The sequence below is a fragment of the Melanotaenia boesemani genome, chromosome 2, assembly GCF_017639745.1.
Source record: "Melanotaenia boesemani isolate fMelBoe1 chromosome 2, fMelBoe1.pri, whole genome shotgun sequence".
Classification (NCBI taxonomy): Eukaryota; Metazoa; Chordata; class Actinopteri; order Atheriniformes; family Melanotaeniidae; genus Melanotaenia; species Melanotaenia boesemani.
This window is the reverse complement of record NC_055683.1, coordinates 6,631,141-6,648,894: the sequence shown is the minus strand read 5'-3', so window position 1 is coordinate 6,648,894 and position 17,754 is coordinate 6,631,141. Positions and strand designations below refer to the sequence as shown.

Below are 17,754 nucleotides of genomic sequence, written 5' to 3'. Positions count from 1 at the left end.
AGCTGCTACCCAGAGATGGTCCATTTTGAAACATCATGTCACCATTACTGTAAAGTCCTGGAGTGAGACAAGGTGGGAGAGTCGTGTCAACAGCATTATTCCCTTGCGCTACCAAGCATCTGGCATAAGGGATGCATTGCTAGAAGTCAGGGAAAAGGCAACAGATGTCATCACAAAAGTTGAAGCACAATCTTTGGCAGAGGAGGTTGGGTCATACAGATTCCAAATCTGCACAGTTGTGTGGCACGACATCCTTTCCATGATCGACAGAACCAGTAAGCTACTGCAGTCTCCCAAAATGCAGCTGGATGTGGCAGTCAATCTGCTGGAGAGTACTAAGAGCCATCTCTTGAGCTACAGAGACAATGGCTTTGCTGCTGCACAAGCTTCTGCAAAAGATGCATGTGAGGAAATGCATGTCGACGCTGTACTGAAGGAGAAGAGACTGCGAAGCACAAAGACTCACTTTGCTTATGAATCACCAGATGAACCAGTCAAGGATGCCCTGAAGAGGCTGAAGACCACATTTTTTAATGTGATAGCGGACTCTGCTATTACAGCTTTGGATGATAGGTTTGAAACACTTGGACGAGTTGAAAGCAAGTTTGGGGTGCTGCAGAACTTCTCAGCCTTGGATGAGGAAGCACTGAAGAAACAATGTGAGGAGCTTGAGAATACATTGAGGATTGGAGGGGAAGCTGACATTGATGGAAGAGAGCTGGCCATGGAAATCAGGAACCTTCCTCAGTTACCCACAAACAGGATGTCTGCATTTGAACTGCTGGACTTCTTCCACAAGAAAGAACTGACAGAGTTTTATCCAAATCTTTGGATATCCCTCAGGATTGCCTGTACCCTGCCAGTGACAGTGGCATCTGCTGAAAGAAGCTTTTCAAAACTTAAGCTGATAAAGACATACCTGCGATCATCAATGGCACAAGACCGCCTCACAGGACTTGCCATCATTAGTATAAACCATGAGGTTGGCAAACAGGTGTCCTACGAGAATGTCATTGATGATTTTGCTTCAAGAAAAGCAAGGAGGCAGCGATTTTGAGATCTCTCTTGCTGATGTTGGTGAAAGGAGCCTATAGCTGTTCTTTTCTTAAAACATCAATAGTTAACACTTTTCACTATTTCACTTTTTATTTTAAATTCTTTGCACTGTTATACTATAGTTTTATTTAATATTTATTTGTTAGAATATTTTAGCTGAAACAGGTGTTCATTTGTCATTGGCTTTGCTTTTTGACCTTATTGTATGCAAGTTAATTGCTTTTCTAGTGTAAATTTGTTGACTTCATTATTTATTATTATGATTGTTTTGCACTCTTTCTGACCATTGCTATTTGTCAAAATATGCTACTTTTTTGGTTTTCATTTGTCATTGTTTTTACTTGTAGACTTTGTTAAATCCAAGTTGGTTGTTTGTATAGTTTAAATATCTTACCTTTATGTTTTCTATTATTTGAAGATTTCAGTTAAGAATTGTCTTTATTGTTTTGAGGATACCTCATTTTAAAATAAAGTAAGATATTTGCTGTTCACCATGTGCAAGTCTGTTTTAATTCAATTATGAGCTGTGCGTGTAATTTGGTAGTTGCCCTGTGCATGTTTTGGGGCCACAAAAAAAATCTTGCTTAGGGCCACCAAAATCCTAGGGCCGGCCCTGCAAATAAACTACTATTTACAACATAACTTCCCTGAAATTATTTACAAACTACATACAATGTGACTAACTAAACTTAATACATAACAAAAAGCAAAAGTAACATTCACAGAAAACAAATTAATCAAAACCCACATCCACTCCTATCCCTCTCTACTCTGACTCCTTGGTTCAGCCCAATCAGGTGATTATTGGACAATTTCCAGCAGCTTGGGTCCTTAGGCTGCCCCCATGTGTGCACTCCATGAACTCACACTCAGCAAGACCTCAGAGAGAGTGATGTTAGTGACTTCTCCCAAAATAAATCACAACTACAACTTAAGCAAAAAACAATGTCACAATATATGGAACACATTCACCTTAGTGAAGGGGCTGTCACACCACACCCTCACAATCACATTATGTTTTGTAGAATTAAATGGTTTGAAAATATTAATATTGAGTGAAAATGCAAATCTACTCATAGGAAACTATTAAATTACCACTTTAACCCTTTATTGGGCGGTCACTAAAATACTTACAATTACAGAGAAGTGATATTAGAGGATGTTACAAGACTATAAAACCTGGTTATTTATTCCTAAAAGAACAGTTCTAAAGTTGTAAGTGGTCAGTACTAACAGTTTCTTTTCTTTGTCATTCTCATTGAAGTATCTGGGACATAGCGTAATTTTTGCTGACTGGTGGAGAGAAATCCATGTAGTTCTATGATTTCATGTCGTAACATGCAGAGGCATTTTTTGACGTGATGTGATGGAATATGGTTCTTTGCCTGATAAAGGCTTAATTATTGTTTTTTCCTATCTATTTATAGTGTGTCTGTGCATTCTTTTCTTTTTCATTTTTGATTGAAATCACAATGACCAGAAGGAACAGTAGTCAGTACCTTCAATGTTTACAACAGAGTATCTAGGCTGTATCTTCATTTAGTGTCTGTATTTGTGTATACATCATGTACCTGGAACCCCCCAGCAACAACAAGGCCTGTACTGGTCTCAGTTTTTTCCTGATCTCATGCGAAAGGAATCTTTGCCCTCAAGGTATGTACAAGCAGTGCAGTCTGATAACAAAAAACCTTACTAGTTCTCTTCTGTATCAAGCCGTGGAATAATTATTGCTCTTTTTTAATATATGGTAGGGTCAGAGGGGATCAAGGTGTGAAGAACGTTGATATTGCTCGTTTCATGTTCACTGTGCAGGGAACTGACCGGGGAAGTTTTATGTCTGGAAAAAGTGTGCACAACCAGAGGTAAGTGCAAACACATGTTTTTCTGATTAATTGAATGTAATAGATCAACACTGAATTGATATTACATACGTTTATGCAATTATTACCTTAATTTAATGGCTGCAGTTTTCAAATTAAACATATTAGTTTATTACTAGTATTTGCAGAGTATTCTGAACAAAAGAAAAAAAATCCTCAGCAACTGTTCTAGAAAGCTGCTGTTGGTCATTTCCTGTGGCTTCTTTCATAAAGATACTGGCATGTCCACAGTGGTGTTTGAAGGACGGAGATTTAATGTTTGTGGACCCTGACCACTGCTGGTTGGGACGGGACGACAGAATGTTGCTCCATTCTCGTTTCTCCTGGACTGACGGAGCCCAATAAGCCTGCAAGCAGCTTTCACAGTGATGCGCTGTCACAGACGTGACGTGTCTGCAGCCCGGCGAGTTTCTGTTGCCACAGTTACCAACTAGCGTTAAATCGACAATTTACAACAATAAGGCTATTTGACCGGAACTTCTTTTATAGGTGTCCATATGGACACCCTACAGCCAAATAAGAATCGAGTTTTCACCCAGATCATTCATGTTTTAATCACACAAAACAACTAAATGATGTCCCAAATACAAAACGGACTTAATCTTCCAAGGTTGCGCACTCCTCTGGCATATCCTCCTGACTACCAGAAAAAAAAAATTGTTTAATCAATATCTTTTTTTTTTTTTATTCCCCCGACTGTTTGAAGGGTAGTGAGAAAACTCTGACAATTAAACTCGTTCTTCTTAATTGAAAAATACAGAACAAAATTTAGGAAATAGCTACAAATGTCCACTACAGAAGACAATTCTCAAACTCTTAAATGTTGTGGTAAAATGTTGTTATATTCATTTAGAAAATGGTTTAATGTGTTCTCAAGAGATATCATAAAGAAATATTACAATAATACTTCAGGACTACATTTGCACAAAAAGAAGTTATGCACTTACTTTTCCTCTTCTTATGAAATGTGATTGTGGTAATGAATGCCATTTTCCTTGAAGAAAAACAGGATGTTCCCAAAGCCCCACCCCTGTGAATGTGGTACCATTCAAAAGCCCTGTATGTCCTTTTTAGAGGACAAAATGAGTGGGTTTAATAGTGTGCAGGGGGATGGAGATATTCAGGTTTACAAATGTCCTCCACAGAGGACAAATTTATACTACTGGTAGTCAGGGGGATATGAAGGTCGCGGAAAGAAGTACAATGAAGGGGCTTGATCTTCAGCCTACATGATGGTTATTGCATTGATTATTTATTATCAAAATGGAACAGACCTGGAAAGTTATATATATAGTTATATATATATAAGTTATATATATATATATATATATATATATATATATATATATATATATATATATATATATATACACATACACATATATATGTAGTATATTTTATGTATTAAAAAAAATAATGACACATTTATTGTTATCAATAAGCGATATTACTAAAATGTTTCCAAACCAATGCAAAAAAAAGCTGGTCCGTTATAGCTTACATGGTGTATGTACATCACTTGAGGTGCAGATTAATTTGTGCAAACCTACGCATATTTTTCTTGTATTAGGAGTTACCACTAATGTGAAAAGTCTGCAACCAGCCCACAGCAAACTGCTGAGACAGTTGAGGAAACGGTAACTACCGCTACAGAAACGACAAGTGCTGTTGCAGGAACAGTAACTGCCGTTGTAGCGAAAGTGGCTGGCCTGGATCTTAGCGTTTCTCCATTTCTCTCTCTCTCTCTCCCCGCCGCCACCCTCCCCTCGCCCTCCCTCAGCTTGTAGCTGTTGAGAACAACTGCACAAAACTGACGTTATTCGATCTGTGATCGACTAGTTTTGCCTCACGTCAGGTCCCGGATGTGTGGCACAAAAGTTTGAATTTCAGATCTGAATTTGTATTTCAGATCTGAATTTGTATTTCAGATCTGAATTTGAATTTCAGATCTGAATTTTTCAAATACAAAAGTTTCAACTTTACCACAATACACATTAAAAAAAAACAAAGATTCAATATCAAATATGGTCATTTGGATTCAGTTTTTAAAGCAATTATTCAAACAGGCATATTCAGATTCAAATTGAATGATTCAAATTCAAATATAAAGAATTCAGATTCACTCCCCAGTGGCACAAAGCTTATCCCATTACTGTTTTATCATACTGACCCTGAAATGGAATCTGGGGTTGTTGTTCCTGAAATTCCTACCCTACTGAGTGAGCGGGAAATAACACAACTTCAAGCTGCAGTGGATCCTAGAGCTCAATCTAATTCCTATTGTCAAGACATTTACTGTCATTGTCTTCAAACCCTCCAGTAAGTAACAGCCAAGAGCATAATTCTGATAAAAACTAAAACACAAACATCAAAAATAGCTTTATTGGAACTCTGAAGTTTTCTTTTTCTTTAAATTTTTTAATATTCAGAGACATGAATAATAGAGTTCAAATTTAAGCTTTTATTAACTCTTAACTGTTGAAAGAACAATCATGAATACCTTGGCACCACAAACAAGGTTTTACATGAAATTACATTGAAACAAACTTCCCTTTCACTTGAAAGGGATTTTTACATTCTTTGGGTTTAAAAATTTACTGCTGAACATCAGTAGACATAACTATAACAACTGCAAAAACTGTGAGTCCTTTTATACATGCAGTGCTTTCCATTACTCTTGTAGTAAGTGAATAGGTTGGTGTGAAGTCTAAATGAGTAATTCAGAGCTTTTTAGTTACATTTTGCAGCTGTGAACTTGGTTGGGCCTTGTGGGACTAAGATGTTGTATTTATCTACACCCTTGAGAATTCTTGACCTAACAGGAAAGCTTCTATGACAACATTTTTGAAATCTTCATATGACCTCATCTGTTGGGCAGGAAATGTAATGGTATTAGTGCAAGCAGACACAGATGGATAGCATATCTTGTGTTAACCAAACTGTGACTGGCAGTGATGACTGATCTTCAAATTTACTCTGAAACTCTTCTTCTCCTCCAGAAGGATTGGGACGTGGCCCTGTCCTGTTACCCACTGAAGAAATCCTGTTGGAGACAGAGATGCAGTTTTCTCAGTTCCTGATTTAGTTCAATCTGAAATTAGAATCCATGAAGATGAAAAATGGATTACTTTATAAAAGACTATTATCGCCCTTTTATGTGTCTATAATAAATTGAAAGCAGAGCCAAGGGCGAGTAACGGACCTATGATAAAAAGGAAAAAAAATAAAAGATATTGGCTATATTAGAAATTGGAAACAATTAATTTGCAGATCTAACTTTGAAAAGTGATGTCAGTGTATTGTTATTGTGGTAACTGGTTATGGTGAGAGATGAAATGCACCACTTTATGTCAAAAGGTGTACAACTACGTCAACTACGTCAACTACGTCAACAACTATGTCAAAATTGATTTATGACCCCTAGTGATGACATGATTTATGACAGGTGGGCATGCCAGTCGTTCGTCAAGCTGATATGACAGGCGGTATTGTCCAATCAGAAGCAGCCATGTCATCGCTCGAAGTCCCACCCTATCCGCAAGTCTGTCCCTCTTCTAGAGAGCGGAAGTCCCTCCTTAACCGGGAAGTGCCGCGTCACTGCCGGGATCTCCGCCTCTTCCATGGTTTTAGAGTCAATGAGGTGCGGGCTGCATAACGGTGGGTCCGGCGAGGGCATGTTGGGGCATGTCTGGGACAAAAACAGTCAAAATAAGAGAAAATCTATCTATCCATCTATCCATTAAATCAAACGTTATTTATAAAGCACTTTTCATGCTGAAGGCAACACGAAGTGCTTTACATGATTAAAAAAATTCAAGCATCTTTCAATTCATGCATATTAAAACAAGCCTTTACACACATGAAAATAGAATTACATAACAAAACATAAACAAAACAAAAAGAAAACACTCATTAAAGGCTTTCACACAATCGCACACTCGTCTCCATCCTTCTCTCACCCCCACACCACTGCCATCCTTGTCCACAGCCTTGTTACCTCCTGGATTGACTTTGCAACTCTTTTCTTTTTGGTCTCCACAATAAATCCCTCCAGAAACTGCAGCTCCTCCAAAACTCTGAGGCACGCATAATTACACAGACCCCTACTACTCACGACATCACCCCCATCTTACAACAACTTCACAGGCTCCCCGTAAAACAAAGAATTAACTTCAAAATTCTCTTCTTTACATTCAAAGCACTCCACAATCTGGCCCAATCATATATATCTGATCTCCTACACATTGCCTCTCCGGTCCGTTCACTTCGCTCTTCCTCCTTCTCTCTCCAGCTTCTTGTCCCCCCCGCCCGTCTCGGCGCTATGGGGAGCCAAGCATTCAGCCGCTCTGCTCCACATCTCTGGGACTCTCTCCCCCCTGATATACGTACCATAGACTCTCTTCCTCTCTTAAAATCACAACTCAAAACGCTTTTGTTCGGACAGTCCTATGCCATGTAGTCATTCTCCATCTTTATGTTGTCCTCTGTTCCGTTCTGTTTTGTTTTGTACTTATTGTTTTTAATCGTTTTAATGTTTGTTTTGTACTTAGTTAAAAACAATATTTTAATGATCTTTTGTACAGTGTTCTTGGGTGTTTTCAAAGGCACTTTTAAATAAAATGTATTACTATTATTGTTATTATTACACACATGCAAACACAAGCAATCAGTTTCAACATTCATGTAATGGAAAGGGCTATCTCTTTTCTCTTTTGGATGAAGGGATAAGGGTGAGGGCCACACAAACCTCCAAATTGCACTTCAAATGAAGTGGCGTAAAAATAAAATTCTGACATGGGATACATAATCAAACATGGTGACAGATGGAAGACAGGACACCCATTAATGTATATTCATTTTCAATAAAGATGTAAAAATTATTTTATAAGTGTTACAAGTGTTCCATCTTGTGGCCATTTATTAATGATCTTGTTAATCACAGGACTGTAATCAAAATCACTAAATAATGTTTATTAACATTTGCATAAGTTTTGATAATTTCTCTAATGGTCTTCAGCACAGCCCTTTGAGTGTGTATAATAACTTTGTAGCATAACAACACCTTTTGTTCTTCTTATTGAAGACAGACACAAAAGTATCCCCACAGCCCACATGATTAATCAGTTAGTTGCTATTTGGTTGTCATAGGTAAATTTTTTAAGGGGTTAGTAAAAGCAAGGAGTAGAAGAAGGGGAAGGGGTAAAAAAAAGAATAACGGGATTGGGCCTTAGTTGTGTTTCTGTGGGCCTGTACATTAAACATGAAGAAGTTTGGCCTTCATTTACAAAAGGGGATACAAATTATGGCAGCCAGTCTTTCTTAGTCTCATCTTTTTTATTCAAAGTTGTGGAAGGCTTTACATGTAGCAGACTTTATTTTTTGTCTGACAGAGTTTGTATACTTCATCTGCAGTTCACAGAGAACCTCTTATTTTGTTCCTTTTACATGACAGTGTTAAATCTTATAACATCTCTTCAATCTATATACTCTATCTTTAAACATCTTCAAACGATAAACACACATGTAAACATCTTTGGAAACAAATGCAAAAAAAAAAAAAAACAAATTAAAAAAAAAAACTAGAGACATATAACTTAACATGCTATGCTTCCTAAGCACTCACTGGGAAATGCAAGCACGGCAAACAAAGGTCTTCAGTGGTGGTGGGCTTCGAACACACATTTGGTGAAACCCCCTCAGACAAATATCACACTGAATCTGGAAAAGATATAATTGTTTTCAAATTACGCACTGTGACAACCTTCAAAATCTTTTATCACAGATTTTGTTAATATATATTTTTCATGTAATGTTAAAATAATATTCAAACAGGCACTTTTTCATCCACGTAAAATAGTGTATACCAACATGACTAATTATAAAACTATAAGAAAATCATATTTCATTTCCCATTTTAGGTGAAAGATTACTTACTTTTCTTACCCAGTTTAAATCTTTCTTATGCTCCTTTTCCCCACAATACAAGCACAAGTCTGTAAGGTTATCTGGTTAAAAAAAAGAAAAAAACAAAAAAAGAAATCATGAATGCTTATTCTTTAACAGTGTGGTAGTAGCTATAAAACCTAACCTTTGTTGATAGATGATATTTCATCTTCATCTTATTTAAGTCAATTATATGAATTTACGTTTGTAGTGATTACAGCATTTAACCACTCAGCTGGGTGGAGTTTATATTGCGCTTCAAGAATCAACCCAAACACCACTGTCCATGTTGGGTGAAGTTCCTGTTTATTTTCAATTATCTCTTATTGCATGCGCTGATGACAGGTCACATTTACAATCAAAATAAAAGGTGGTAGCAGTAAAAACTGTGTCATTCTCCCACACCCAAGCTAATTAGAATGACCACCTCACCTGTGGCTGCAATACATCTGGTGCGCCTCTTTACTGCCACCCAGTGGGATAATACAAACCAAAAAATGCAAGTGACACAAACAACAACAAATATCTCCTACGTCTGTCACAAAAGTAACATGGCTGGTTATATAATATGTTCAGAGACAGACAGTGTGAGGTGTTTTTTATGCCTCCATTCTCAGCCCTGATAAGTAAAAAATGTGTTCGTTATCAAAAGAGACCTTGTTAGTATCTGGTGGGTGTTCATTATGTTATGGGTGATCAGTGCATTTTGGTAGTGTAAATTGGGATAGTTTCATGGCATTGTACAGCACTTTAACCTGCAACAAGAAATTGTTTAAATAACACCTGGTGTGATTTAATATAAATAAGCTTGGTTGAGTCTTAATTTCAAGCAAAAAGTGTTAAATTTTAAAGTTTTGAAATGAAGATGGCTAAAATAGTTAAAACATCAAACTGTGTGATTTCATATTTTTATCCAAGTGGTCAAACCAGACCTGTTCAGTTATATGTCGTATGCTTATAGCACATAATTTTCCAGTCTGTAGGAGAAGAGCGACTGCAATTTCCATTCTGTATCTGTTGATGGGCAGTGGGGTAGCACTGAAATCTAGGACGGATAATGATGTGAGGGAGGAAGCACATACTTTCAATGCAAACACTCCATATGAAGTCCTGTCTGTTTGAATGGGATGCTGGACATGTCCAACTTGACACATTGCATCCCTTGCTTGTCATAAAAACCCTAAACATACAAAGAAAGACAAAACACACACATATGTACACATTTTTTATGATCTCTCTCTCTCTCTCTCTCTCTCTCTCTATATATATATATATACATTGTTTTAAGTCTTGTCTTGATTCCCTCAGTGGATCCAGAAGCAGGGTTTTTTTTCATGTGTGCAGATTGCCTAAATAATATTTTAATAAAAATGAAAATACAGTAAAGAATACTCATTCAGGTATATCACAAGTTTTACCGCTAAGGTCCAGTGATGATGTTCATTTATAATTCCCAACAAAACCTGATAGTCCATGGGTTTAATCTGTAAAGCATAAAATAAAGAAAATATTTTAGAAAAGGGGCTGGTCATAATACAAAAATCCAAATATGAGAAGAAATACAACAAATTAATTCTATATAAATATTTCCCTGAAGTACTTTTTTTCTGAAGTTTTTAATTACAAGATGCATTTGTATTTATACAAAAACCTAAATAATCAAATATTCATTATTACATGATGATGTTTTAAAAGTACATTTTGAAATTCTTCATTTGACAGTACATTCAAGAGAATGATTATACTGATACACACCTTTAATGTTGCGGATTTTCCAGACCACATTGCAGTGATTGCATTGGAGTCTATGAAAGCGGCTTTTTCTGTGTTGTGGAAATTGTGATCACGCACCAGGATCGACATATAGGCATTAATACTCTTTACCTCACGCTAAAACAGCCAATATCACAAACAGATCAAATTTAGATCATGTGAGAAAAATATTTTGACAAACTTTTGAAACACCTCATTAGCTGTAATGAGGTGTTTCAAAAGTGTTTCAAAAACAGCTTGTACAGCTGTTTTTTGTTTGTGCCTGTGTTTGCAGACATATTTTAACTAAGGCAGTGGCTCCATAAAGTTTAACATATAGCCTTACCATTTTTTCCTAAAATAGGGACAATGTGTGGATATTTATCACAGTGGCTCTGAATGTTCAAAGCCTCCGGGTGGGTGGGCATAGTTATGCTGAGCTGCTTAAAATAGTGTTTTTGATGTGTACATATCCAACCACCTCAGGGTGTACAGGCATATGGTCTCCTCGCGATCCTCATCATGACAGTTCTACAAACTTTCTGTAAAAAGAGGAAGGACAATAAATAACTCTACACCTCATTACAGTGGTTAATTCTAAAATAAGTTGTTTCTGTGTGGTTGTGGAAATATTTTATCTAAGGGAACTTCAGACTGATGACTCGCCAGTAAACATGCAAAATTTTCCCAAATCTACATTCTGTGCCATTTTGATTTAACTACAGTCTAAGAAAAAATATGGATGTATTGATGTACAACAAATTAAGCTTTACTACTTTATATAGGGACACCTTTTAAACCAGATAATTATAATATAAATATCTATTGTGATTTCACAGGAAAAAAACAAACAAACAAACAAAAAACAAAAACAAAATAAAAAAGAAGCCAACCAAATTTACTCCCGGTTTTACCTTTACTTTTGACAGTAATTTTGTCCACCCATTATGTATTTAACTTACTTTAATCCCAATAAGCACTCGATTGATTGTCTGTCAGTGGTTATTGAACAATTAAGAAACAGTTTTAACTGTTTTAACCATAAAATAAATATTAAGACACAAAAGAAATTTTACAAACGTTTTATATTTAATCCAGTTCAAAGGAAACAACTGTTCACCTGTATTCATTTAATGAGGAGCTTACTTGCCAGGCCCATGTGGACCTGTCACAACAATGGCTGATGGGCCTTACGTCTATGAATGAATCCCATAAAAGCTAGCGGTTAGCATCTTAGTTCCAAATAAAGTTACTGCAGTTTCATAGACATGGGTATAACAGTAAGTTTGTCTGTGAAGCTAAACATCAGAAGCTGCCACGTCATCAGCGGAAGTCCCTCCTCAACCGGAAAGGGCATCATGATCGGAAGCTGCGTCATCATCCGAAGCCCCTCCTCCCCTCTTAGAGAGCAGAAACGTTGTCAATCCAGAAGCCGCGGTCGGTCCAGCGAGGACATGTTGGGGCATGTCTGGGAAAAAACACTGAAAATAAGATGAGAAGCTGTTTCTCTACAGAAGAGAAGTACGGAGAGGGAAGAAAAAATGGAGAGAAGATGAACAAGCGAGGCTATTAGCAGGGGCGAAGTAGTAGTAGACACAATCAACGATGAGTTACCAAGGCGCATCAGGCCAGACAGTACTCCGCCGGTGAACAGCAAGACTGCTGTAACCATCTATGAATCAACACGTTCGCTACCCGGAGCGCCGGTAAAGAGAGTTGTGAATTACCAGAGGGGCCAGATGCCTTCGACCAAGTCTCTGCATGACGAATGGTCTCTAGTTCCCTACGGAGTGAGTGGTTGATGGGGGTACGTGTTCAAGTACGTGACGGGAGAACTCTGTATGTACCAGGTGGATGGGAGTGAAACTTTCAGAACTTGACCGAACGTAGCATCTTTTTTCAGCTCCGCCTGAGATTTTTAAGGACTATGCCTCCTCCTTCTTCCATTGGCTGTTCCTCCAACCCCTCCTACCATGTGACACGTTCTTATAGGCTCGGGTTCTACCGAGGGAGTGAAAAAAAAGTCCCCTAGCAGGATAAAAGACGCTGCAGCAGGAATTTTTTTTAAAACCTAGCTTCTGAACGGATCCTCGATGCGACATAGAAAGATGTGTGCTACACTCCGACCCCGGGGGCAGAGATGTCTGACCATATTCTTCAGTCGGATCCCTCTTCAGTCTTCAAGTCCTCTGACTCAACCGAATCAGGTGAGTTTTCACCCCAGCACGGAGCTCACAGCCCCGGCTCACAAGACCCGACTCAGGACTCCGACTGCACACCCCTACTGCTGCCTGGAGCCGCGGATGTGGGGTACTCTTAGGACATGAGTACTCACCCTTGCTATTGTCTGGAATCAAGGTCGAGGGGCAAGCTCAGGATCCCGAGCCAGCGCTGCCCATGATGCTGGAGCTGGTTGTGGATGAGGGGTATAAGTGTTCATAGCGGTTTGTAGCGGAGACTATTTTACACGAGCTCAAATCGGTGAGGAGAGTCAAGGATATGTATGAGATGTTAAATAGACTGGTTGAGCAGGGTGTAGCTAAAATTGAGCAACTTTTAATAGTGAATGAGTATTGGAGAGGTAATTAATCTTTAAGGTGTAAAAAAACTATTCACCCTTTATGCCTTGTTTGTTGAAGAGGTGAGTTTCCGTTTACAACACAGTTTGTCTGTAAATACCGTGGCTGAACTGCAAAGATTACACACTGTTATTCACACTCATTTAGCAGATGTGATTTTAGACTAAGGTTAGTTTTTCTTTTCCTTGAGTAAACGTGTGCTATTTTCTTTCTTTATTTTTTATGATGTTGACTGGAAATAAAAAGAATAGATAAATAAAAAAAAAGGAGTTGTTTGTACATTGCTATGTGTGTATAAGCACTACGTGTTTGTCTGAGCGGGTTGATATTTCCTTTAAAGTAACACCTATTCATATATTACTTGTATAAACATGTATGCTTTTTTATGCTGTTGAGTGAAAAAAAAATAAAAAAGATAACAGAATAAAAAGTGTTCTCGTGTCTCTTTTTCCCAGTAAAACCTTAGAGATTGCAGGCAGGATGGCTGAGAATAAGGTCATGAAAATAATGTATTACAATCCGCCCATCCAGGTAGTCTGGGTGATGTGGATAGACTCCAGAGGAGTGTGCTAGATGAAATGGGGGAGAAAATTAAAGTTGATAAAGGCCAAGATTTCCTAGCGGAGCAGGATGCTTACACTCTTCAAAAACTCATAGATTTCGCAGAGCAGCGCCACCCATCCTTACCGAGCCATGATTGAGACTCTGCTAAACTTCTCCGACAACACGCTGAAGAGTCAATTTACAGCGGGTCTTTTCATTAAAGATACCACTGGAGCTGTGGATTCCATAGTCACCAATAACTGCACTAACAGGGGGTTAGATTAGAGAGCGGCCTTTACCGCAAATTCACTAGAACTGCAGCTGCTTGGTCCTCTTCACGCAATATTATTTTTTGCGAAAGACTGCTACTGCACTCGGTGGATTTGAGAATAAAATTGACCAGAGCGAGCGACCATTTCTGCCTCATGGCTGCCAGGGACTCCACTTTCTGCCTGAACATTTTAGGAGCTTCTCTATTCGTCAAAAAAGTTACAGTTTCTCCAGCAGTGCAATTAGGTCACTCTGCGGCCTTAATGAAAGGAAATGCGCTGTACCCCATCGCCCGAGTTAACGTAAAGACTTACTCAATCCCTGAGAATTCCAGGATATGTAATCAGGAAAATCTATTTCTGGGGGTCACACCCAAATACGTGGTGCTTGCCATGGTGGATCACAAGGCCTTCACGGGGAGGAGAGATCTTTCACCATTTAATTTTATCCAATGTAGAGTATTTAGCTTTATGTCAGGATGGGAGACAGATTCCAGCAAAGGCATTCCAGCTGCAATTTATTCAGGGGATTTCAGTCAGAGAGTTTTACAGCATGTTTATCGCTACGGGTCGACACCTAAAAGATTTGCCGCTGAGCATCGACCGTGAAGATTTTAACAACAGATACTCGCCGTTTGTGTTTAATCTAACCCCGGCTGACGATACCAACGCTCTCTCCCCCATACCCAGCGGTAACCTGAGACTGGAAATGAGATTTAGAGCACCTTTACCCCAGACGACGACATTAATCGTGTACGCCTGCTACAACTATTCTGGAGAAAAACTCCAAAAGACAAGTGCTGGTTGATTATTACTGATCTGAGCAGGTGTGAAGAAAAAAAAAAATGAATAACCATCGCTGACTCATGACTTTAAACCACCCGCCTACTTTATAGTGAACACCCACCCCGCTCACTTGCCAGGAGAGCACTGGCTTTTGTGGAGGTAATTTTAATGCATATGGTGATCAATCATATTTCCTCATACAATAACCACAAATCTAATCATTGTTTTACTTATAAAATGCATTTATTCATTTATAATTCTCAATTACATTTCATGATGTGTGTTTTCTTTTCCTTCTGATATAGAACATTACTGATATAGAACACTGACATTATTTTTCTCCTGTTGGGTCATTGTATGTGAGGTCAGGCTGGCCGCTCTTTCAGATTCATGACGTGGGGGAGAGATGAGACTGATGGGCAGTTGATAGAAAACAGTTGTTTAGAAGATTACAGCCTGATTTGGCGAGAATGGCGCCTTTCAATCTCCCTTTCTCCTACTATCAGTTTGAGAGACTGATCTTCAGCTGGAACCAGCTTGAATAAAAACTCTTATGGCTTCCCTCTGACCTTTACTCATTATCCCACCGGCATTCTACAATTTCTGGAAGAAAATTCACAGAAAATCCTCTATCACAATCTTCAGCTTCAGCACCCCGTGTCTACCACATGCGGACATAACTGTGTTTATTATCTCTGTCACAGAGCCTGCGGTTTATCTTTTAAACAAGTATTATCCCTGATTATTGCTGATGAATTAAGAAATGATCTTGAGGTATCCAACTTTGTAAAGAAATATGAGCGTTGTATCAGAAAACAGCGCTCACACTGTTTTAATCATCAGACTTGCTCTCTACAAATGTTTAAAGAGTGCTACAGGCTCTAATTATTTTTTGTTTTAAAATGGTATTCTGTAGATGTTGAGCTTCTTTTTCTTCCTAAGTATTTTTTAAATATCTCTTTATAAACTTTTTATTTCGTCATTTTTTTCTGTAAAAAAAAAAAAAAAAAAAAAAAAAGACTGGAACACAAAAATAATGTGGTGAATAAAGGCTTTACTGAGAAAGGCATGAAAACTTTTAGCGTCTTTATTTTTTTAAACACACACTTGCATATATTTTTTATATTTCACGGGGTAAAGTTTATCCAGGATGCTGGTTTTACAGTTTTACACCGGGTCCTCCTGATTTCTTTAGAGTTCAGTCCATCTTTAGGGGCAGAGCTCTCAGCTTTTTGCTCTTCTTTCTCCAGCGGCGAGCTCCACTTTGGCAATAAAATAATTTTCTTCTTTCTCCCCCGTCTAGAGCACTGCATACTTGATGAATCTTCTGACTCGCCAGTCTGTATTGCTCATGCACTTAAAGATGAGTTAGGAATGATAAAGGGATATTTAACTCTCTTAAAGTACTCAGAAATGACATCCAGCCTCTTGGCTCAGGGGCTTGATTTTTTTTTTTTTTTTTTTTTTTTTGTCCTTCTTCAAAAAATCAATTATGTGCGAGCCTTCCACAGTCTGCCCCTTATTAACAAACTCCCCTTTTGAAGTCCATCCGCCGTTACTCTTGGTTAGCTTCTTTATAATGTATTTGGTGTTTCTGCAATCCCTCCGGGGGAAGGTTTTTCAATGCATCATTTGCTATTTCGTCCAAGTCGGTCTGGTTGGATGCAAAAAAGCGCTGCCTGGCCTCGGATCCATTTTCCGGGTCAGGCGGAGGATGGTCGGGATGCTGGTCATCTGCAGAATCGCGGAGTAGTCAGAGTCACTCGGCTGTCATCTTTCAGACCTTGCTTGATTAGGGTGAGATATCTCTGGAGCAGCGCGTCATATCTCTTAACCTTCTCATAGGCACTCAGATCCAATTCATTTAATATCACGCTCATCTTCTCATCCAGATCATTTTCAGCTGTTTGCCTAATAGACGCCTCCGGCTGCATCAGTATTCTGTCCTAGCAGATACGTCACCAGTATTGCTAGACAGATAGCTAACACAAAAGACTCAGTAGGCTTGACTCCAGATTGAGCTGATTTTACTGAGTTCTTCCAAGTTAAACTGCAACACAAAATCAAAATATACAGTATATTAACATCAACTTAAATATGTGCAAAGTTCCTCAACCTTTCTCTTACTCCTTATAGATTAATGACAATTCAAAGTAACCAATCTTTAGGCAACAATATTTGATAAGATGAACACAAACATTGTAACAATAGAATCCACCCACAGGTAAGAAATAAGGCATAAGACGCAGTAAAGCAAATGTGCAAGGACACATAACAGAAATGAGGCCCAACATTAAGCAACACAGCCTGCAGCTACCTATGCTAACATTCAGCTCCCGATTAGCATTAGCATAATTAGCTCGGTTTTACAACTGAAAATACAAAGCTTCAGAGACTATTATGATGCTCACAAGTTGGAACTAACTTAAATAAACACAGAGCAGTCATACTCACTGACAGATCTACTCCAAGGATCAGACAAATGACTGTGGTGGAGCACTCAGCCTGCATGTGCTGTGGTTCAATACTGTTCTGCATGGCGTAATGACACAAGTCACCACCAGAGGTCTCTTACATTTGCTGACTACCGATAGGAGTCAGAACAATCAGATTTAATCGATTTAATTGTTGAGGTGAAATGCAAACATTTTCTGCGAGGTCTTCAGAGACATTTTTTTATTATTAGGCCCGAGCACCGAAGGCGGTGCGAAGGCCTATTGAAATGCAAGCGTTTATTAGGCCCGAGCACCGAAGGCGGTGCGAAGGCCTATTGAAATGCAAGCGTTTATTAGGCCCGAGCACCGAAGGCGGTGCGAAGGCCTATTGTAATGCAAGCGTTTATTCTTATTAGGCCAGAGCACCGAAGGCGGTGCGAAGGCCTGTTGTAATTCGAATGTTTTTTCCGTATTATTAGGCCCGAGCACCGAAGGCGGTGCGAAGGCCTAT

General features: G+C 38.6%; 2 long non-coding RNA genes across 2 annotated transcripts in view; one reads left to right on the top strand and one right to left on the bottom strand.

Annotated features, from left to right (window-relative positions):
* Positions 1 to 1,442: 1,442 nt before the first annotated feature.
* LOC121655811 lies at positions 1,443 to 4,749 on the bottom strand. Its single transcript, XR_006013309.1, has 3 exons — positions 4,738 to 4,749; positions 2,291 to 2,300; positions 1,443 to 1,680 (listed from the first exon to the last, which is right to left on the bottom strand). It is a non-coding gene; the product is annotated as an uncharacterized LOC121655811 (long non-coding RNA).
* Positions 4,750 to 13,695: 8,946 nt separating this feature from the next.
* LOC121655759 overlaps positions 13,696 to 17,754 on the top strand; it is an 11,508-nt gene continuing 7,449 nt past the window's right edge. Inside the window, exon 1 of the long non-coding RNA XR_006013291.1 lies at positions 13,696 to 13,705. This is a non-coding gene — a long non-coding RNA (uncharacterized LOC121655759). The remainder of the gene's footprint in view (positions 13,706 to 17,754) is intronic.